This window comes from Ambystoma mexicanum, chromosome 3q (assembly GCF_040938575.1).
Source record: "Ambystoma mexicanum isolate Mex_15411 chromosome 3q, UKY_AmexF1_1, whole genome shotgun sequence".
Lineage (NCBI taxonomy): Eukaryota > Metazoa > Chordata > Amphibia > Caudata > Ambystomatidae > Ambystoma > Ambystoma mexicanum.
This window is the reverse complement of record NC_090926.1, coordinates 1,105,951,042-1,105,975,556: the sequence shown is the minus strand read 5'-3', so window position 1 is coordinate 1,105,975,556 and position 24,515 is coordinate 1,105,951,042. Positions and strand designations below refer to the sequence as shown.

At 38.4% G+C, this 24,515-nt stretch overlaps 7 non-coding genes across 7 annotated transcripts; all 7 read right to left on the bottom strand.

Moving 5' to 3' along the window:
* Nucleotides 1-2,377: 2,377 nt before the first annotated feature.
* TRNAW-CCA (transfer RNA tryptophan (anticodon CCA)) lies at nt 2,378-2,450 on the bottom strand. Its single transcript has one exon. It is a non-coding gene; the product is annotated as a tRNA-Trp (tRNA).
* A 5,944-nt stretch (nt 2,451-8,394) lies between these two features.
* TRNAW-CCA (transfer RNA tryptophan (anticodon CCA)) lies at nt 8,395-8,467 on the bottom strand. Its single transcript has one exon. It is a non-coding gene; the product is annotated as a tRNA-Trp (tRNA).
* Nucleotides 8,468-14,338: 5,871 nt separating this feature from the next.
* On the bottom strand, nt 14,339-14,411 carry TRNAW-CCA (transfer RNA tryptophan (anticodon CCA)). Its single transcript has one exon. It is a non-coding gene; the product is annotated as a tRNA-Trp (tRNA).
* Nucleotides 14,412-15,340: 929 nt separating this feature from the next.
* On the bottom strand, nt 15,341-15,413 carry TRNAR-CCG (transfer RNA arginine (anticodon CCG)). The gene has a single exon. It is a non-coding gene; the product is annotated as a tRNA-Arg (tRNA).
* Nucleotides 15,414-19,353: 3,940 nt separating this feature from the next.
* TRNAR-CCG (transfer RNA arginine (anticodon CCG)) lies at nt 19,354-19,426 on the bottom strand. The gene has a single exon. It is a non-coding gene; the product is annotated as a tRNA-Arg (tRNA).
* Nucleotides 19,427-21,387: 1,961 nt separating this feature from the next.
* Nucleotides 21,388-21,460, bottom strand: TRNAR-CCG (transfer RNA arginine (anticodon CCG)). The gene has a single exon. It is a non-coding gene; the product is annotated as a tRNA-Arg (tRNA).
* A 1,965-nt stretch (nt 21,461-23,425) lies between these two features.
* On the bottom strand, nt 23,426-23,498 carry TRNAR-ACG (transfer RNA arginine (anticodon ACG)). Its single transcript has one exon. It is a non-coding gene; the product is annotated as a tRNA-Arg (tRNA).
* Nucleotides 23,499-24,515: the final 1,017 nt, after the last annotated feature.

The window sequence follows — 24,515 nt, the reverse complement described above, 5'->3', positions numbered from 1 at the left end:
CTTTATGTTAATATATGTTGAAATTCGTTCATATTTAATTATGATCAAAATTTAAAATAAATGACGACCCAGGTGGGACTTGAACATGGGAGCTCACTTAAGAGTAACATCTTAAATGCTGGGGCCCTCATAAGGAATTGAATTAGCAGTATATGTTTCTCTGCTGCTATACTCCCTGAGAAACAAAATATGAAGTGACATGTCACAGTTGCAAGGCAGCTCTATGAAGACAGGACAAGATTCACGTGTCTTTACTGCATAGTCTCGCGGTAATACATCAGTATTGACAAGGTGAATGAAATGAGTGTGATGATTTTCATTGATGAGACCTTTTAATCATCTTTATGTTAATATATGTTGAAATTCGTTCATATTTAATTAAAATCAAAATTAAAAATAATTGACGACCCAGTTGGGACTTGAACCCACAATCCCCAGCTTCGGAGGCTGATGCCTTATCCATTAGGCCACAGTGCCACTTGATAGAAAAACACTGATCTGACCATAATAGACCAACTGAACACCAATTCAAACACAATAAACACCCCTGGCAAAAACAACAAAAACATGAAAAAAAAACACAGTCAACATGTAGAGCAAGTCTGTGAGTTTGGAAAACACACCTTGCATATGATGGTCCAGTGAGCGAAGGTAAAGAAAGGAACAACTCCTGCAACACAAACCCTTCCGCAATTCATATTGAACACTTTTGATTGAAGAGAGTATACAGTGCGGTGGTTGCTACTCCTCGCCATCCTTATTTATAGTATTTTGATTTATATGCACTGAAATAGCTTTTAGTTTGGCTTCTGATGTTTTGTCTTCTAAAAAATGGTTATGTACTGGTACTTTCTACAGATGGAAATGAAGATGAACTCAAAATAGGGACAAATAGTCCTGACATACACCAATCCTTAGCAACTGCTTTGGATTGGCCAAATGCGTAAATTCGATGCACTGTGTGTTATATTCTTGGCATTCGCACTTTACAAAATTTAAGAATTGCTGTAAGATTTTTCCATTATGGACACTATTCTAGAGTTCCAGCATTTTTCTTACTCTGTCTCAAAAATTGATGATTTCTACAAACTAGATTTCTTGCCTGGCATATTTTCATTTCACCTGACATCTCTGACTTCCTATCTGTGGTGATCACTGTCTCACGGCCACCCACTTGGTAAAGATAATAACTAGGAGGTCATTCACTTAGTGATAATGTATTCATTGTCTCTAATGATGACTTCTATGATGCCCTCACACTGCAATGCCCTCTTCTAGGTTGGAACATCCTTGCTAACTTGCTTGACTTTTCAAGTAATCCTTCACCTGTTGAAGCCAGATATTTTCCGAAACATGTGTCACAGAGTCTCATGGGCATGACACTTGACACAATATCCATCTTGAGCACCAGATTTTTTGTGATTTTCATGTCTTACCTATTCATTTCCTTTGACATAGTTTCAGATCCTCTTATTAATCACTCACTGCAAGTTTTGTATGGTGCAGGTTTTGTGGAGGTTTCTAAATAAAATGCATTACATTTGAATTCATCACTTTTCTTCCTGTTTTATCATGTTTATCAATTCCTGGTACACTGGTGTCGATTGGTCACTAAAAAGAGCACAACAGGATTCTATTCTACAGTACGGACCGGTGTCTTTCTCAATCGCTCCAATTCCATAATGGCAACAGTGCCGAGCAACAAGGGTACTTAACTGTGCAATCAATTCAAGAAAGTAGTTTCAACTCAGTAAGGGGCCCTCATAAGGAATTGAATTAGCAGTATATGTTTCTCTGCTGCTATACTCCCTGAGAAACAAAATATTAAGTGACATGTCACAGTTGCAAGGCAGCTCTATGAAGACAGGACAAGATTCACGTGTCTTTACTGCATAGTCTCGCGGTAATACATCAGTATTGACAAGGTGAATGAAATGAGTGTGATGATTTTCATTGATGAGACCTTTTAATCATCTTTATGTTAATATATGTTGAAATTCGTTCATATTTAATTATGATCAAAATTTAAAATAAATGACGACCCAGGTGGGACTTGAACATGGGAGCTCACTTAAGAGTAACATCTTAAATGCTGGGGCCCTCATAAGGAATTGAATTAGCAGTATATGTTTCTCTGCTGCTATACTCCCTGAGAAACAAAATATGAAGTGACATGTCACAGTTGCAAGGCAGCTCTATGAAGACAGGACAAGATTCACGTGTCTTTACTGCATAGTCTCGCGGTAATACATCAGTATTGACAAGGTGAATGAAATGAGTGTGATGATTTTCATTGATGAGACATTTAATCATCTTTATGTTAATATATGTTGAAATTCGTTCATATTTAATTAAGATCAAAATTTAAAATAATTGACGACCCAGGTGGGACTTAAACCCACAATCCCCAGCTTTGGAGGCTGATGCCTTATCCATTAGGCCACAGGGCCACTAGATAGATTGGTACACTGGTGTTGATTGGTCACTAAAAAGAGCAAACCAGGATTCTATTCTACAGTACTGACCGTTGTCTTTCTCAATCGCTCCAATTCCATAATTCCATTAGGCCACAGGGCCACTGGATAGATTGTGTACACTGGTGTCGATTGGTCACTAAAAAGAGCACAACAGGATTCTATTCTACAGTACGGACCGTTGTCTTTCTCAATCGCTCCAATTCCATAATGGCAACAGTGCCGAGCAACAAGGGTACTTAACTGTGCAATCAATTCAAGAAAGTAGTTTCAACTCAGTAAGGGACCCTCATAAGGAATTGAATTAGCAGTATATGTTTCTCTGCTGCTATACTCCCTGAGAAACAAAATATTAAGTGACATGTCACAGTTGCAAGGCAGCTCTGTGAAGACAGGACAAGATTCACGTGTCTTTACTGCATAGTCTCGCGGTAATACATCAGTATTGACAAGGTGAATGAAATGAGTGTGATGATTTTCATTGATGAGACCTTTTAATCATCTTTTTGTTAATATATGTTGAAATTCGTTCATATTTAATTAAGATCAAAATTTTAAATAATTGACGACCCAGGTGGGACTTGAACATGGGAGCTCACTTAAGAGTAACATCTTAAATGCTGGGGCCCTCATAAGGAACTGAATTAGCAGTATATGTTTCTCTGCTGCTATACTCCCTGAGAAACAAAATATTAAGTGACATGTCACAGTTGCAAGGCAGCTCTATGAAGACAGGACAAGATTCACGTGTCTTTACTGCATAGTCTCGCGGTAATACATCAGTATTGACAAGGTGAATGAAATGAGTGTGATGATTTTCATTGATGAGACCTTTTAATCATCTTTATGTTAATATATGTTGAAATTCGTTCATATTTAATTAAGATGAAAATTTAAAATAATTGACGACCCAGGTGGGACTTGAACATGGGAGCTCACTTAAGAGTAACATCTTAAATGCTGGGGCCCTCATAAGGAATTGCATTAGCAGTATATGTTTCTCTGCTGCTATACTCCCTGAGAAACAAAATATTAAGTGACATGTCACAGTTGCAAGGCAGCTCTATGAAGACAGGACAAGATTCACGTGTCTTTACTGCATAGTCTCGCGGTAATACATCAGTATTGACAAGGTGAATGAAATGAGTGTGATGATTTTCATTGATGAGACCTTTTAATCATCTTTATGTTAATATATGTTGAAATTCGTTCATATTTAATTAAGATCAAAATTTAAAATAATTGAACCCACAACCCCCAGCTTCGGAGGCTGATGCCTTATCCATTAGGCCACAGGGCCACTTGATAGATAAACACTGATCTGACCATAATAGACCAAATGAACACCAATTCACACACAGAATAAACACCCCATGGCAAAAACAACAAAAACATGAACAAAACACAGTCAACATGTAAAGCAAGTCTGTGAGTTTGGAAAACACACCTTGCATATGATGGTCCAGTGAGCGAAGGTAAAGAAAGGAACAACTCCTGCAACACAAACCCTTCCGCAATTCATATTGATCACTTTTGATTGAAGAGAGTATACAGTGCGCTGGATGCTACTCCTCGCCATCCGTATCTATATTATTTCGATTTATATGCACTGAAATAGCTTTTAGTTTGGCTTCTGATGTTTTGTATTCTAAAAAATGTGTATATACTGGTACTTTCTACAGATGGAAATGAAGATGAACTCAAAATAGGGACAAATAGTCCTGACATGCACCAATCCTTAGCAACTGCTTTGGATTGGCCAAATGCGTACATTCGATGCACTGTGTGTTATATTCTTGGCATTCGCACTTCAAAAAATTAAAGGATTGCTGTAAGATTTTTCCATTATGGACACTATTCTAGAGTTCCAGCATTTATCTTACTCTGTCTCAAAAAATTGATGATTTCTACAAACTTGATTTCTTGCCTGGCATATTTTCAGTTCACCTGGCATCTCTGACTTCCTATCTGTGGTAATCACTGTCTCACGGCCACCCACTTGGTAAAGATACTAACTAGGAGGTCATTGACTTAGTGATAATGTATTCATTGTCTCTAATGATGACTTCCATGATGCCTTCACACTGCAATGCCCTCTTCTAGGTTGGAACATCCTTGCCAACTTGCTTGACTTTTCAAGTAATCCTTCACCTGTTGAAGCCAGATATTTTCCAAAACATGTGTCACGCAGTCTCATGGTCATGACACTTGACACAATATCCATCTTGAGCACCAGACTTTTTGTGATTTTCATGTCTTACCTATTCATTTCCTTTGACATAGTTTCAGATCCTCTTATTAATCACTCACTGCAAGTTTTGTATGGTGCAGGTTTTGTGGAGTTTTCTAAATAAAATGCATTACATTTGAATTCATCACTTTTCTTCCTGTTTTATCATGTTTATGTATTCCTGGTGCACTGGTGTCGATTGGTCACTAAACAGAGCACAACAGGATTCTGTTCTACAGTACGGACCGTTGTTTTTCTCAATCGCTCCGATTCCATAATGGCAACAGTGCCGAGCAACAAGGGTACTTAACTGTGCAATCAATTCAAGAAAGTAGTTTCAACTCAGTGTCCACTTACTGCGGAGACACTGACAATAGGGCTATTTCGGATGCTCTTACAGCAGGCTTCATTCTCATAAGACTATATATTCTACTGCTAGTATTCTTGCAGAGGAAGGTGCTGTCCAGTAACATGTGAGTGCAGTGCAGCTCTATAAAAGGATGATCTACAATCCAGGGACACTACCCAACCAAGAGGACTTCCTGTAACATTCAACTACAGAGACAATCCCTTAAGAGAAACTTTTTCACTGCAGAGATTCTCACTGAGGAAAATGTTTCTCAGTGACATGTCACTGCAAGGCGGCTAGCTTAGGAGGATTCTCTTCACAGTTGAGATGGCACCTGAGGAAGACACTTTTCAGCAATTGGTGGTTACATGGGAGCTCACTTAAGAGTAACATCTTAAATGCTGGGGCCCTCATAAGGAATTGAATTAGCAGTATATGTTTCTCTGCTGCTATACTCCCTGAGAAACAAAATATTAAGTGACATGTCACAGTTGCAAGGCAGCTCTATGAAGACAGGACAAGATTCACGTGTCTTTACTGCATAGTCTCGCAGTAATACATCAGTATTGACAAGGTGAATGAAATGAGTGTGATGATTTTCATTGATGAGACCTTTTAATCATCTTTATGTTAATATATGTTGAAATTCGTTCATATTTAATTAAGATGAACATTTAAAATTATTGACGACCCAGGTGGGACTTGAACATGGGAGCTCACGTAAGAGTAACATCTTAAATGCTGGGGCCCTCACAAGGAATGAATTAGCAGTATATGTTTCTCTGCTGCTATACTCCCTGAGAAACAAAATATTAAGTGACATGTCACAGTTGCAAGGCAGCTCTATGAAGACAGGACAAGATTCACGTGTCTTTACTGCATAGTCTTGCGGTAATACATCAGTATTGACAAGGTGAATGAAATGAGTGTGATGCTTTGCATTGATGAGACCTTTTAATCATCTTTATGTTAATATATGTTGAAATTCGTTCATATTTAATTAAGATGACAATTTTAAATAATTGACGACCCAGGTGGGACTTGAACATGGGAGCTCACTTAAGAGTAACATCTTAAATGCTGGGGCCCTCATAAGGAATTGAATGAGCAGTATATGTTTCTCTGCTGCTATACTTCCTGAGAAACAAAATATTAAGGGACATGTCACAGTTGCAAGGCAGCTCTATGAAAACAGGACAGGATTCACATGTCTTTACTGTATAGTGTCGCGGTAATACATCAGTATTGACAAGGTGAATGAAATGAGTGTGATGATTTTCATTGATGAGACCTTTTAATCATCTTTATGTTAATATATGTTGAAATTCGTTCATATTTAATTAAGATCAAAATTTAAAATAATTGACGATCCAGGTGGGACTTGAGCCCACAATCCCCAGCTTCGGAGGCTGATGCCTTATCCATTAGGCCACAGGGCCACTTGATAGATAAACACTGATCTGACCATAATAGACCAACTGAACACCAATTCACACACAGAATAAACACCCCATGGCAAAAACAACAAAAACATGAAAAAAACACAGTCGACATGTAAAGCAAGTCTGTGAGTTTGGAAAACACACCTTGCATATGATGGTCCAGTGAGCGAAGGTAAAGAAAGGAACAACTCCTGCAACACAAACCCTTCCGCAATTCATATTGAACACTTTTGATTGAAGAGAGTATACAGTGCGGTGGTTGCTACTCCTCGCCATCCTTATTTATAGTATTTTGATTTATATGCACTGAAATAGCTTTTAGTTTGGCTTCTGATGTTTTGTCTTCTAAAAAATGTGTATATACTGGTACTTTCTACAAATGGAAATGAAGATGAACTCAAAATAGGGACAAATAGTCCTGACATGCACCAATCCTTAGCAACTGCTTTGGATTGGCCAAATGCGTAAATTCGATGCACTGTGTGTTATATTCTTGGCATTCGCACTTCAAAAAATTAAAGAATTGCTGTAAGATTTTTCCATTATGGACACTATTCTAGAGTTCCAGCATTTATCTTACTCTGTCTCAAAAAATTGATGATTTCTACAAACTTGATTTCTTGGCTGGCATATTTTCAGTTCACCTGGCATCTCTGACTTCCTATCTGTGGTAATCACTGTTTCACGGCCACCCACTTGGTAAAGATACTAACTAGGAGGTCATTGACTTAGTGATAATGTACTCATTTTCTCTAATGATGATTTTCATGATGCCCTCACACTGCAATGCCCTCTTCTAGGTTGGAAAATCCTTGCTAACTTGCTTGACTTTTCAAGTAATCCTTCACCTGTTGAAGCCAGATATTTTCCGAAACATGTGTCACGCAGTCTCATGGTCATGACACTTGACACAATATCCATCTTGAGCACCAGACTTTTTGTGATTTTCATGTCTTACCTATTCATTTCCTTTGACATAGTTTCAGATCCTCTTATTAATCACTCACTGCAAGTTTTGTATGGTGCAGGTTTTGTGGAGGTTTCTAAATAAAATGCATTACATTTGAATTCATCACTTTTCTTCCTGTTTTATCATGTTTATGAATTCCTGGTACACTGGTGTCGATTGGTCACTAAAAAGAGCACAACAGGATTCTATTCTACAGTACGGACCGGTGTCTTTCTCAATCGCTCCAATTCCATAATGGCAACAGTGCCGAGCAACAAGGGTACTTAACTGTGCAATCAATTCAAGAAAGTAGTTTCAACTCAGTAAGGGGCCCTCATAAGGAATTGAATTAGCAGTATATGTTTCTCTGCTGCTATACTCCCTGAGAAACAAAATATTAAGTGACATGTCACAGTTGCAAGGCAGCTCTATGAAGACAGGACAAGATTCACGTGTCTTTACTGCATAGTCTCGCGGTAATACATCAGTATTGACAAGGTGAATGAAATGGGTGTGATGATTTTCATTGATGAGACCTTTTAATCATCTTTATGTCAATATATGTTGAAATTCGTTCATATTTAATTATGATCAAAATTTAAAATAATTGACGACCCAGGTGGGACTTGAACATGGGAGCTCACTTAAGAGTAACATCTTAAATGCTGGGGCCCTCATAAGGAATTGAATTAGCAGTATATGTTTCTCTGCTGCTATACTCCCTGAGAAACAAAATATGAAGTGACATGTCACAGTTGCAAGGCAGCTCTATGAAGACAGGACAAGATTCACGTGTCTTTACTGCATAGTCTCGCGGTAATACATCAGTATTGACAAGGTGAATGAAATGAGTGTGATGATTTTCATTGATGAGACATTTAATCATCTTTATGTTAATATATGTTGAAATTCGTTCATATTTAATTAAGATCAAAATTTAAAATAATTGACGACCCAGGTGGGACTTAAACCCACAATCCCCAGCTTTGGAGGCTGATGCCTTATCCATTAGGCCACAGGGCCACTAGATAGATTGGTACACTGGTGTCGATTGGTCACTAAAAAGAGCAAACCAGGATTCTATTCTACAGTACTGACCGTTGACTTCTATGATGCCCTCACACTGCAATGTTTCTCTGCTGCTATACTCCCTGAGAAGCAAAATATTAAGTGATATGTCACAGTTGCAAGGCAGCTCTATGAAGACAGGACAAGATTCACGTGTCTTTACTGCATAGTGTCGCGGTAATAGATCAGTATTGACAAGGTGAATGAAATGAGTGTGATGATTTTTATTGATGAGACCTTTTAATCATCTTTATGTTAATATATGTTGAAATTCGTTCATATTTAATTAAGATGAAAATTTAAAATTATTGACGACCCAGGTGGGACTTGAACATGGGAGCTCACGTAAGAGTAACATCTTAAATGCTGGGGCCCTCATAAGGAATGAATTAGCAGTATATGTTTCTCTGCTGCTATACTCCCTGAGAAACAAAATATTAAGTGACATGTCACAGTTGCAAGGCAGCTCTATGAAGACAGGACAAGATTCACGTGTCTTTACTGCATAGTCTCGCGGCAATACATCAGTATTGACAAGGTGAATGAAATGAGTATGATGCTTTGCATTGATGAGACCTTTTAATCATCTTTATGTTAATATATGTTGAAATTCGTTCATATTTAATTAAGATCAAAATTTAAAATAATTGACGATCCAGGTGGGACTTGAGCCCACAATCCCCAGCTTCGGAGGCTGATGCCTTATCCATTAGGCCACAGGGCCACTTGATAGATAAACACTGATCTGACCATAATAGACCAACTGAACACCAATTCACACAGAGAATAAACACCCCATGGCAAAAACAACAAAAACATGAAAAAAACACAATCGACATGTAAAGCAAGTCTGTGAGTTTGGAAAACACACCTTGCATATGATGGTCCAGTGAGCGAAAGGTAAAGAAAGGAACAACTCCTGCAACACAAACCCTTCCGCAATTCATATTGAACACTTTTGATTGAAGAGAGTATACAGTGCGGTGGTTGCTACTCCTCGCCATCCTTATTTATAGTATTTTGATTTATATGCACTGAAATAGCTTTTAGTTCGGCTTCTGATGTTTTGGCTTCTAAAAAATGTGTATATACTGGTACTTTCTACAGATGGAAATGAAGATGAACTCAAAATAGGGACAAATAGTACTGACATACACCAATCCTTAGCAACTGCTTTGGATTGGCCAAATGCGTAAATTCGATGCACTGTGTGTTATATTCTTGGCATTCGCACTTTACAAAATTTAAGAATTGCTGTAAGATTTTTCCATTATGGACACTATTCTAGAGTTCCAGCATTTTTCTTACTCTGTCTCAAAAATTGATGATTTCTACAAACTAGATTTCTTGCCTGGCATATTTTCATTTCACCTGACATCTCTGACTTCCTATCTGTTGTGATCACTGTCTCACGGCCACCCACTTGGTAAAGATAATAACTAGGAGGTCATTGACTTAGTGATAATGTATTCATTGTCTCTAATGATGACTTCTAGGATGCCCTCACACTGCAATGCCCTCTTCTAGGTTGGAACATCCTTGCTAACTTGCTTGACTTTTCAAGTAATCCTTCACCTGTCGAAGCCAGATATTTTCCGAAACATGTGTCACAGAGTCTCATGGGCATGACACTTGACACAATATCCATCTTGAGCACCAGATTTTTTGTGATTTTCATGTCTTACCTATTCATTTCCTTTGACATAGTTTCAGATCCTCTTATTAATCACTCACTGCAAGTTTTGAATGGTGCAGGTTTTGTGGACTTTTCTAAATAAAATGCATTACATTTGAATTCATTACTTTTCTTCTTGTTTTATCATGTTTATGTATTCCTGGTATACTGGTGTTGATTGGTCACTAAAAAGAGCACAACAGGATTCTATTCTACAATACGGACCGTTGTCTTTCTCAATCGCTCCGATTCCATAATGGCAACAGTGCTGAGCAACAAGGGTACTTAACTGTGCAATGAATTCAAGAAAGTAGTTTCAACTCAGTGTCCACTTTCTGCAGAGACACTGGCAGTAGGGCTATTTCGGGTGCTCTTACAGTAGGCTTCATTCTCATAAGACTATATTTTCTACTGCTAGTATTCTTGCAGAGGAAGGTGCTGTTCAGTAACATATGAGTGCAGTGCAGCTCTATAAAAGGATGATCTACAATCCAGGGACACTACCCAACCAAGAGGACTTCCTGTAACATTCCACGACAGAGACAATCCCTTAAGAGAAACTTTTTCACTGCAGAGATTCTCACTGAGGAAAATGATTCTCAGTGCCATGTCACTGCAAGGAGGCTAGCTTAGGAGGATTCTCTTCACAGTTGAGATGGCACCTGAGGAAGACACTTTTCAGCAATTGGTGGCTACATGGGAGCTCACTTAAGAGTAACATCTTAAATGCTGGGGCCCTCATAAGGAATTGAATTAGCAGTATCTGTTTCTCTGCTGCTATACTCCCTAAGAAACAAAATATTAAGTGACATGTCACAGTTGCAAGGCAGCTCTATGAAGACAGGACAAGATTCACGTGTCTTTACTGCATAGTCTCGCGGTAATATATCAGTATTGACAAGGTGAATGAAATGAGTGTGATGATTTTCATTGATGAGACCTTTTAATCATCTTTATGTTAATATATGTTGAAATTCGTTCATATTTAATTAAAATCAAAATTAAAAATTATTGACGACCCAGGTGGGACTTGAACATGGGAGCTCACGTAAGAGTAACATCTTAAATGCTGGGGCCCTCATAAGGAATGAATTAGCAGTATATGTTTCTCTGCTGCTATACTCCCTGAGAAACAAAATATTAAGTGACATGTCACAGTTGCAAGGCAGCTCTATGAAGACAGGACAAGATTCACGTGTCTTTACTGCATAGTCTCGCAGTAATACATCAGTATTGACAAGGTGAATGAAATGAGTGTGATGCTTTGCATTGATGAGACCTTTTAATCATCTTTATGTTAATATATGTTGAAATTCGTTCATATTTAATTAAGATCAAAATTTAAAATAATTGACGATCCAGGTGGGACTGATGCCTTATCCATTAGGCCACAGGGCCACTTGATAGAAAAAGCACTGATCTGACCATAATAGACCAACTGAACACCAATTCACACACAGAATAAACACCCCATCACTGTCTCACGGCCACCCACTTGGTAAAGATAATAACTAGGAGGTCATTGACTTAGTGATAATGTATTCATTGTCTCTAATGATGACTTCTATGATGCCCTCACACTGCAATGTTTCTCTGCTGCTATACTCCCTGAGAAGCAAAATATTAAGTGATATGTCACAGTTGCAAGGCAGCTCTATGAAGACAGGACAAGATTCACGTGTCTTTACTACATAGTGTCGCGGTAATAGATCAGTATTGACAAGGTGAATGAAATGAGTGTGATGATTTTCATTGATGAGACCTTTTAATCATCTTTATGTTAATATATGTTGAAATTCGTTCATATTTAATTAAGATGAAAATTTAAAATTATTGACGACCCAGGTGGGACTTGAACATGGGAGCTCACGTAAGAGTAACATCTTAAATGCTGGGGCCCTCATAAGGAATGAATTAGCAGTATATGTTTCTCTGCTGCTATACTCCCTGAGAAACAAAATATTAAGTGACATGTCACAGTTGCAAGGCAGCTCTATGAAGACAGGACAAGATTCACGTGTCTTTACTGCATAGTCTCGCGGTAATACATCAGTATTGACAAGGTGAATGAAATGAGTATGATGCTTTGCATTGATGAGACCTTTTAATCATCTTTATGTTAATATATGTTGAAATTCGTTCATATTTAATTAAGATCAAAATTTAAAATAATTGACGATCCAGGTGGGACTTGAGCCCACAATCCCCAGCTTCGGAGGCTGATGCCTTATCCATTAGGCCACAGGGCCACTTGATCGATAAACACTGATCTGACCATAATAGACCAACTGAACACCAATTCACACACAGAATAAACACCCCATGGCAAAAACAACAAAAACATGAAAAAAACACAGTCAACATGTAAAGCAAGTCTGTGAGTTTGGAAAACACACCTTGCATATGATGGTCCAGTGAGCGAAGGTAAAGAAAGGAACAACTCCTGCAACACAAACCCTTCCGCAATTCATATTGATCACTTTTGATTGAAGAGAGTATACAGTGCGGTGGTTGCTACTCCTTGCCATCCTTATTTATAGTATTTCGATTTATATGCACTGAAATAGCTTTTAGTTTGGCTTCTGATGTTTTGTCTTCTAAAAAATGTGTATATACTGGTACTTTCTACAAATGGAAATGAAGATGAACTCAAAATAGGGACAAATAGTCCTGACATGCACCAATCCTTAGCAACTGCTTTGGATTGGCCAAATGCGTAAATTCGATGCACTGTGTGTTATATTCTTGGCATTCGCACTTCAAAAAATTAAAGAATTGCTGTAAGATTTTTCCATTATGGACACTATTCTAGAGTTCCAGCATTTATCTTACTCTGTCTCAAAAAATTGATGATTTCTACAAACTTGATTTCTTGGCTGGCATATTTTCAGTTCACCTGGCATCTCTGACTTCCTATCTGTGGTAATCACTGTTTCACGGCCACCCACTTGGTAAAGATACTAACTAGGAGGTCATTGACTTAGTGATAATGTACTCATTTTCTCTAATGATGATTTCCATGATGCCCTCACACTGCAATGCCCTCTTCTAGGTTGGAAAATCCTTGCTAACTTGCTTGACTTTTCAAGTAATCCTTCACCTGTTGAAGCCAGATATTTTCCGAAACATGTGTCACGCAGTCTCATGGTCATGACACTTGACACAATATCCATCTTGAGCACCAGACTTTTTGTGATTTTCATGTCTTACCTATTCATTTCCTTTGACATAGTTTCAGATCCTCTTATTAATCACTCACTGCAAGTTTTGTATGGTGCAGGTTTTGTGGAGGTTTCTAAATAAAATGCATTACATTTGAATTCATCACTTTTCTTCCTGTTTTATCATGTTTATCAATTCCTGGTACACTGGTGTCGATTGGTCACTAAAAAGAGCACAACAGGATTCTATTCTACAGTACGGACCGGTGTCTTTCTCAATCGCTCCAATTCCATAATGGCAACAGTGCCGAGCAACAAGGGTACTTAACTGTGCAATCAATTCAAGAAAGTAGTTTCAACTCAGTAAGGGGCCCTCATAAGGAATTGAATTAGCAGTATATGTTTCTCTGCTGCTATACTCCCTGAGAAACAAAATATTAAGTGACATGTCACAGTTGCAAGGCAGCTCTATGAAGACAGGACAAGATTCACGTGTCTTTACTGCATAGTCTCGCGGTAATACATCAGTATTGACAAGGTGAATGAAATGAGTGTGATGATTTTCATTGATGAGACCTTTAAATCATCTTTATGTTAATATATGTTGAAATTCGTTCATATTTAATTATGATCAAAATTTAAAATAAATGACGACCCAGGTGGGACTTGAACATGGGAGCTCACTTAAGAGTAACATCTTAAATGCTGGGGCCCTCATAAGGAATTGAATTAGCAGTATATGTTTCTCTGCTGCTATACTCCCTGAGAAACAAAATATGAAGTGACATGTCACAGTTGCAAGGCAGCTCTATGAAGACAGGACAAGATTCACGTGTCTTTACTGCATAGTCTCGCGGTAATACATCAGTATTGACAAGGTGAATGAAATGAGTGTGATGATTTTCATTGATGAGACATTTAATCATCTTTATGTTAATATATGTTGAAATTCGTTCATATTTAATTAAGATCAAAATTTAAAATAATTGACGACCCAGGTGGGACTTAAACCCACAATCCCCAGCTTTGGAGGCTGATGCCTTATCCATTAGGCCACTGGGCCACTAGATAGATTGGTACACTGGTGTTGATTGGTCACTAAAAAGAGCAAACCAGGATTCTATTCTACAGTACTGACCGTTGTCTTTCTCAATCGCTCCAATTCCATAATTCCATTAGGCCACAGGGCCACTGGATAGATTGTGTACACTGGTGTCGATTGGTCACTAAAAAGAGCACAACAGGATTCTATTCTACAGTACGGACCGTTGTCTTTCTCAATCGCTCCAATTCCATAATGGCAACAGTGCCGAGCAACAAGGGTACTTAACTGTGCAATCAATTCAAGAAAGTAGTTTCAACTCAGTAAGGGACCCTCATAAGGAATTGAATTAGCAGTATATGTTTCTCTGCTGCTATACTCCCTGAGAAACAAAATATTAAGTGACATGTCACAGTTGCAAGGCAGCTCTGTGAAGACAGGACAAGATTCACGTGTCTTTACTGCATAGTCTCGCGGTAATACATCAGTATTGACAAGGTGAATGAAATGAGTGTGATGATTTTCATTGATGAGACCTTTTAATCATCTTTTTGTTAATATATGTTGAAATTCGTTCATATTTAATTAAGATCAAAATTTTAAATAATTGACGACCCAGGTGGGACTTGAACATGGGAGCTCACTTAAGAGTAACATCTTAAATGCTGGGGCCCTCATAAGGAACTGAATTAGCAGTATATGTTTCTCTGCTGCTATACTCCCTGAGAAACAAAATATGAAGTGACATGTCACAGTTGCAAGGCAGCTCTATGAAGACAGGACAAGATTCACGTGTCTTTACTGCATAGTCTCGCGGTAATACATCAGTATTGACAAGGTGAATGAAATGAGTGTGATGATTTTCATTGATGAGACATTTAATCATCTTTATGTTAATATATGTTGAAATTCGTTCATATTTAATTAAGATCAAAATTTAAAATAATTGACAACCCAGGTGGGACTTGAACCCACAATCCCCAGCTTCGGAGGCTGATGTCTTATCCATTAGGCCACAGGGCCACTTGATAGAAAAGCACTGATCTGACCATAATAGACCAACTGAACACCAATTCACACACAGAATAAACACCCCATGGCAAAAACAACAAAAACATGAAAAAAACACAGTCAACATGTAAAGCAAGTCTGTGAGTTTGGAAAACACACCTTGCATATGATGGTCCAGAGAGCGAAGGTAAAGAAAGGAACAACTCCTGCAACACAAACCCTTCCGCAATTCATATTGATCACTTTTGATTGAAGAGAGTATACACTGCGCTGGATGCTACTCCTCGCCATCCATATTTATATTATTTCGATTTATATGCACTGAAATAGCTTTTAGTTTGGCTTCTGATGTTTTGTATTCTAAAAAATGTGTATATACTGGTACTTTCTACAGATGGAAATGAAGATGAACTCAAAATAGGGACAAATTGTCCTGACATGCACCAATCCTTAGCAACTGCTTTGGATTGGCCAAATGCGTAAATTCGATGCACTGTGTGTTATATTCTTGGCATTCGCACTTCAAAAAATTAAAGAATTGCTGTAAGATTTTTCCATTATGGACACTATTCTAGAGTTCCAGCATTTATCTTACTCTGTCTCAAAAAATTGATGATTTCTACAAACTTGATTTCTTGGCTGGCATATTTTCAGTTCACCTGGCATCTCTGACTTCCTATCTGTGGTAATCACTGTTTCACGGCCACCCACTTGGTAAAGATACTAACTAGGAGGTCATTGACTTAGTGATAATGTACTCATTTTCTCTAATGATGATTTCCATGATGCCCTCACACTGCAATGCCCTCTTCTAGGTTGGAAAATCCTTGCTAACTTGCTTGACTTTTCAAGTAATCCTTCACCTGTTGAAGCCAGATATTTTCCGAAACATGTGTCACGCAGTCTCATGGTCATGACACTTGACACAATATCCATCTTGAGCACCAGACTTTTTGTGATTTTCATGTCTTACCTATTCATTTCCTTTGACATAGTTTCAGATCCTCTTATTAATCACTCACTGCAAGTTTTGTATGGTGCAGGTTTTGTGGAGGTTTCTAAATAAAATGCATTACATTTGAATTCATCACTTTTCTTCCTGTTTTATCATGTTTATGAATTCCTGGTACACTGGTGTCGATTGGTCACTAAAAAGAGCACAACAGGATTCTATTCTACAGTACGGACCGGTGTCTTTCTCAATCGCTCCAATTCCATAATGGCAAAAGTGCCGAGCAACAAGGGTACTTAACTGTGCAATCAATTCAAGAAAGTAGTTTCAACTCAGTAAGGGGCCCTCATAAGGAATTGAATTAGCAGTATATGTTTCTCTGCTGCTATACTCCCTGAGAAACAAAATATTAAGTGACATGTCACAGTTGCAAGGCAGCTCTATGAAGACAGGACAAGATTCACGTGTCTTTACTGCATAGTCTCGCGGTAATACATCAGTATTGACAAGGTGAATGAAATGAGTGTGATGATTTTCATTGATGAGACCTTTTAATCATCTTTATGTTAATATATGTTGAAATTCGTTCATATTTAATTATGATCAAAATTTAAAATAAATGACGACCCAGGTGGGACTTGAACATGGGAGCTCACTTAAGAGTAACATCTTAAATGCTGGGGCCCTCATAAGGAATTGAATTAGCAGTATATGTTTCTCTGCTGCTATACTCCCTGAGAAACAAAATATGAAGTGACATGTCACAGTTGCAAGGCAGCTCTATGAAGACAGGACAAGATTCACGTGTCTTTACTGCATAGTCTCGCGGTAATACATCAGTATTGACAAGGTGAATGAAATGAGTGTGATGATTTTCATTGATGAGACCTTTTAATCATCTTTATGTTAATATATGTTGAAATTCGTTCATATTTAATTAAAATCAAAATTAAAAATAATTGACGACCCAGTTGGGACTTGAACCCACAATCCCCAGCTTCGGAGGCTGATGCCTTATCCATTAGGCCACAGTGCCACTTGATAGAAAAACACTGATCTGACCATAATAGACCAACTGAACACCAATTCAAACACAATAAACACCCCTGGCAAAAACAACAAAAACATGAAAAAAAAACACAGTCAACATGTAGAGCAAGTCTGTGAGTTTGGAAAACACACCTTGCATATGATGGTCCAGTGAGCGAAGGTAAAGAAAGGAACAACTCCTGCAACACAAACCCTTCCGCAATTCATATTGAACACTTTTGATTGAAGAGAGTATACAGTGCGGTGGTTGCTACTCCTCGCCATCCTTATTTATAGTATTTTGATTTATATGCACTGAAATAGCTTTTAGTTTGGCTTCTGATGTTTTGTCTTCTAAAAAATGGTTATGTACTGGTACTTTCTACAGATGGAAATGAAGATGAACTCAAAATAGGGACAAATAGTCCTGACATACACCAATCCTTAGCAACTGCTTTGGATTGGCCAAATGCGTAAATTCGATGCACTGTGTGTTATATTCTTGGCATTCGCACTTTACAAAATTTAAGAATTGCTGTAAGATTTTTCCATTATGGACACTATTCTAGAGTTCCAGCATTTTTCTTACTCTGTCTCAAAAATTGATGATTTCTACAAACTAGATTTCTTGCCTGGCATATTTTCATTTCACCTGACATCTCTGACTTCCTATCTGTGGTGATCACTGTCTCACGGCCACCCACTTGGTAAAGATAATAACTAGGAGGTCATTCACTTAGTGATAATGTATTCATTGTCTCTAATGATGACTTCTATGATGCCCTCACACTGCAATGCCCTCTTCTAGGTTGGAACATCCTTGCTAACTTGCTTGACTTTTCAAGTAATCCTTCACCTGTTGAAGCCAGATATTTTCCGAAACATGTGTCACAGAGTCTCATGGGCATGACACTTGACACAATATCCATCTTGAGCACCAGATTTTTTGTGATTTTCATGTCTTACCTATTCATTTCCTTTGACATAGTTTCAGATCCTCTTATTAATCACTCACTGCAAGTTTTGAATGGTGCAGGTTTTGTGGACTTTTCTAAATAAAATGCATTACATTTGAATTCATCACTTTTCTTCCTGTTTTATCATGTTTATGTATTCCTGGTACACTGGTGTCGATTGGTCACTAAAAAGAGCACAACAGGATTCTATTCTACAGTACGGACCGTTGTCTTTCTCAATCGCTCCGATTCCATAATGGCAACAGTGCCGAGCAACAAGGGTACTTAACTGTGCAATCAATTCAAGAAAGTAGTTTCAACTCAGTGTCCACTTTCTGCAGAGACACTGGCAGTAGAGCTATTTCGGGTGCTCTTACAGCAGGCTTCATTATCATAAGACTATATTTTCTACTGCTAGTATTCTTGCAGAGGAAGGTGCTGTTCAGTAACATATGAGTGCAATGCAGCTCTATAAAAGGATGATCTACAATCCAGGGACACTACCCAACCAAGAGGACTTCCTGTAACATTCCACGACAGAGACAATCCCTTAAGAGAAACTTTTTCACTGCAGAGATTCTCACTGAGGAAAATGATTCTCAGTGACATGTCACTGCAAGGAGGCTAGCTTAGGAGGATTCTCTGCACAGTTGAGATGGCACCTGAGGAAGACACTTTTCAGCAATTGGTGGCTACATGGGAGCTCACTTAAGAGTAACATCTTAAATGCTGGGGCCCTCATAAGGAATTGAATGAGCAGTATATGTTTCTCTGCTGCTATACTCCCTGAGAAGCAAAATATTAAGTGATATGTCACAGTTGCAAGGCAGCTCATAGAAGACAGGACAAGATTCACGTGTCTTTACTGCATAGTGTCGCGGTAATACATCAGTATTGACAAGGTGAATGAAATGAGTGTGATGATTTTCATTGATGAGACCTTTTAATCATCTTTATGTTAATATATGTTGAAATTCGTTCATATTTAATTAAGATCAAAATTAAAAATAATTGTCGACCCAGGTGGGACTTGAACCCACAATCCCCAGCTTCGGAGGCTGATGCCTTATCCATTAGGCCACAGGGCCACTTGATAGAAAAGCACTGATCTGACCATAATAGACCAACTGAACACCAATTCAAACACAGAACAAACACCCCATGGCAAAAACAACAAAAACATGAAAAAAAACACAGTCAACATGTAGAGCAAGTCTGTGAGTTTGGAAAACACACCTTGCATATGATGGTCCAGTGAGCGAAGGTAAAGAAAGGAACAACTCCTGCAACACAAACCCTTCCGCAATTCATATTGAACACTTTTGATTGAAGAGAGTATACAGTGCGGTGGTTGCTACTCCTCGCCATCCTTATTTATAGTATTTTGATTTATATGCACTGAAATAGCTTTTAGTTCGGCTTCTGATGTTTTGTCTTCTAAAAAATGTGTATGTACTGGTACTTTCTACAGATGGAAATGAAGATGAACTCAAAATAGGGACAAATAGTACTGACATACACCAATCCTTAGCAACTGCTTTGGATTGGCCAAATGCGTAAATTCGATGCACTGTGTGTTATATTCTTGGCATTCACACTTTTACAAAATTTAAGAATTGCTGTAAGATTTTTCCATTATGGACACTATTCTAGAGTTCCAGCATTTTTCTTACTCTGTCTCAAAAATTGATGATTTCTACAAACTAGATTTCTTGCCTGGCATATTTTCATTCCACCTGACATCTCTGACTTCCTATCTGTGGTGATCACTGTCTCACGGCCACCCACTTGGTAAAGATAATAACTAGGAGGTCATTGACTTAGTGATAATGTATTCATTGTCTCTAATGATGACTTCTATGATGCCCTCACACTGCAATGCCCTCTTCTAGGTTGAAACATCCTTGCTAACTTGCTTGACTTTTCAAGTAATCCTTCACCTGTTGAAGCTAGATATTTTCCGAAACATGTGTCACAGAGTCTCATGGGCATGACACTTGACACAATATCCATCTTGAGCACCATATTTTTTGTGATTTTCATGTCTTACCTATTCATTTCCTTTGACATAGTTTCAGATCCTCTTATTAATCACTCACTGCAAGTTTTGAATGGTGCAGGTTTTGTGGACTTTTCTAAATAAAATGCATTACATTTGAATTCATCACTTTTCTTCCTGTTTTATCATGTATTCCTGGTACACTGGTGTCGATTGGTCACTAAAAAGAGCACAACAGGATTCTATTCTACAGGACGGACCGTTGTCTTTCTCAATCGCTCCGATTCCATAATGGCAACAGTGCCGAGCAACAAGGGTACTTAACTGTGCAATCAATTCAAGAAAGTAGTTTCAACTCAGTGTCCACTTTCTGCAGAGACACTGGCAGTAGGGCTATTTCGGGTGCTCTTACAGCAGGCTTCATTCTCATAAGACTATATTTTCTACTGCTAGTATTCTTGCAGAGGAAGGTGCTGTTCAGTAACATGTGAGTGCAGTGCAGCTCTATAAAAGGATGATCTACAATCCAGGGACACTACCCAACCAAGAGGACTTCCTGTAACATTCCACGACAGAGACAATCCCTTAAGAGAAACTTTTTCACTGCAGAGATTCTCACTGAGGAAAATGATTCTCAGTGCCATGTCACTGCAAGGAGGCTAGCTTAGGAGGATTCTCTTCACAGTTGAGATGGCACCTGAGGAAGACACTTTTCAGCAATTGGTGGCTACAGGGGAGCTCACTTAAGAGTAACATCTTAAATGCTGGGGCCCTCATAAGGAATTGAATTAGCAGTATCGGTTTCTCTGCTGCTATACTCCCTGAGAAACAAAATATTAAGTGACATGTCACAGTTGCAAGGCAGCTCTATGAAGACAGGACAAGATTCACGTGTCTTTACTGCATAGTGTCGCGGTAATACATCAGTATTGACAAGGTGAATGAAATGAGTGTGATGATTTTCATTGATGAGACCTTTTAATCATCTTTATGTTAATATATGTTGAAATTCGTTCATATTTAATTAAGATCAAAATTAAAAATAATTGACGACCCAGGTGGGACTTGAACCCACAATCCCCAGCTTCGGAGGCTGATGCCTCATCCATTAGGCCACAGGGCCACTTGATGGAAAAGCACTGATCTGACCGTAATAGACCAGCTGAACACCAATTCACACACAGAATAAACACCCCATGGCAAAAACAACAAAAACATGAAAAAAACACAGTCAACATGTAAAGCAAGTCTGTGAGTTTGGAAAACACACCTTGCATATGATGGTCCAGTGAGCGAAGGTAAAGAAAGGAACAACTCCTGCAACACAAACCCTTCCGCAATTCATATTGAACACTTTTGATTGAAGAGAGTAGACAGTGCGGTGGTTGCTACTCCTCGCCATCCTTATTTATAGTATTTTGATTTATATGCACTGAAATAGCTTTTAGTTCGGCTTCTGATGTTTTGTCTTCTAAAAAATGTGTATATACTGGTACTTTCTACAGATGGAAATGAAGATGAACTCAAAATAGGGACAAATAGTCCTGACATGCACCAATCCTTAGCAACTGCTTTGGATTGGCCAAATGCGTAAATTCGATGCACTGTGTGTTATATTCTTGGCATTCGCACTTTACAAAATTTAAGAATTGCTGTAAGATTTTTCCATTATGGACACTATTCTAGAGTTCCAGCATTTTTCTTACTCTGTCTCAAAAATTGATGATTTCTACAAACTAGATTTCTTGCCTGGCATATTTTCATTTCACCTGACATCTCTGACTTCCTATCTGTGGTGATCACTGTCTCACGGCCACCCACTTGGTAAAGATAATAACTAGGAGGTCATTGACTTAGTGATAATGTATTCATTGTCTCTAATGATGACTTCTATGATGCCCTCACACTGCAATGCCCTCTTCTAGGTTGGAACATCCTTGCTAATTTGCTTGACTTTTCAAGTAATCCTTCACCTGTTGAAGCCAGATATTTTCCGAAACATGTGTCACAGAGTCTCATGGGCATGACACTTGACACAATATCCATCATGAGCACCAGATTTTTTGTGATTTTCATGTCTTACCTATTCATTTCCTTTGACATAGTTTCAGATCCTCTTATTAATCACTCACTGCAAGTTTTGAATGGTGCACGTTTTGTGGACTTTTCCAAATAAAATGCATTACATTTGAATTCATCACTTTTCTTCCTGTTTTATCATGTTTATGTATTCCTGGTACACTGGTGTCGATTGGTCACTAAAAAGAGCACAACAGGATTCTATTCTACAGTACGGACCGTTGCCTTTCTCAATTGCTCCGATTCCATAATGGCAACAGTGCCGAGCAACAAGGGTACTTAACTGTGCAATCAATTCAAGAAAGTAGTTTCAACTCAGTGTCCACTTTCTGCAGAGACACTGGCAATAGGGCTATTTCGGGTGCTCTTACAGCAGGCTTCATTCTCATAAGACTATATTTTCTACTGCTAGTATTCTTGCAGAGGAAGGTGCTGTTCAGTAACATGTGAGTGCAGTGCAGCTCTATAAAAGGATGATCTACAATCCAGGGACACTACCCAACCAAGAGGACTTCCTGTAACATTCCACTACAGAGACAATCCCTTAAGAGAAACTTTTTCACTGCAGAGATTCTCACTGAGGAAAATGATTCTCAGTGACATGTCACTGCAAGGAGGCTAGCTTAGGAGGATTCTCTGCACAGTTGAGATGGCACCTGAGGAAGACACTTTTCAGCAATTGGTGGCTACATGGGAGCTCACTTAAGAGTAACATCTTAAATGCTGGGGCCCTCATAAGGAATTGAATGAGCAGTATCTGTTTCTCTGCTGCTATACTCCCTGAGAAGCAAAATATCAAGTGATATGTCACAGTTGCAAGGCAGCTCATAGAAGACAGGACAAGATTCACGTGTCTTTACTGCATAGTGTGGCGGTAATACATCAGTATTGACAAGGTGAATGAAATGAGTGTGATGATTTTCATTGATGAGACCTTTTAATCATCTTTATGTTAATATATGTTGAAATTCGTTCATATTTAATTAAGATCAAAATTAAAAATAATTAACGACCCAGGTGGGACTTGAACCCACAATCCCCAGCTTCGTAGGCTGATGCCTTATCCATTAGGCCACAGGGCCACTTGATAGAAGAGCACTGATCTGACCATAATAGACCAACTGAACACCAATTCAAACACAGAACAAACACCCCATGGCAAAAACAACAAAAACATGAAAAAAAACACAGTCAACATGTAGAGCAAGTCTGTGAGTTTGGAAAACACACCTTGCATATGATGGTCCAGTGAGCGAAGGTAAAGAAAGGAACAACTCCTGCAACACAAACCCTTCCGCAATTCATATTGAACACTTTTGATTGAAGAGAGTATACAGTGCGGTGGTTGCTACTCCTCGCCATCCTTATTTATAGTATTTTGATTTATATGCACTGAAATAGCTTTTAGTTTGGCTTCTGATGTTTTGTCTTCTAAAAAATGTGTATGTACTGGTACTTTCTACAGATGGAAATGAAGATGAACTCAAAATAGGGACAAATAGTACTGACATACACCAATCCTTAGCAACTGCTTTGGATTGGCCAAATGCGTAAATTCGATGCACTGTGTGTTATATTCTTGGCATTCACACTTTTACAAAATTTAAGAATTGCTGTAAGATTTTTCCATTATGGACACTATTCTAGAGTTCCAGCATTTTTCTTACTCTGTCTCAAAAATTGATGATTTCTACAAACTAGATTTCTTGCCTGGCATATTTTCATTCCACCTGACATCTCTGACTTCCTATCTGTGGTTATCACTGTCTCACGGCCACCCACTTGGTAAAGATAATAACTAGGAGGTCATTGACTTAGTGATAATGTATTCATTGTCTCTAATGATGACTTCTATGATGCCCTCACACTGCAATGCCCTCTTCTAGGTTGAAACATCCTTGCTAACTTGCTTGACTTTTCAAGTAATCCTTCACCTGTTGAAGCTAGATATTTTCCGAAACATGTGTCACAGAGTCTCATGGGCATGACACTTGACACAATATCCATCTTGAGCACCATATTTTTTGTGATTTTCATGTCTTACCTATTCATTTCCTTTGACATAGTTTCAGATCCTCTTATTAATCACTCACTGCAAG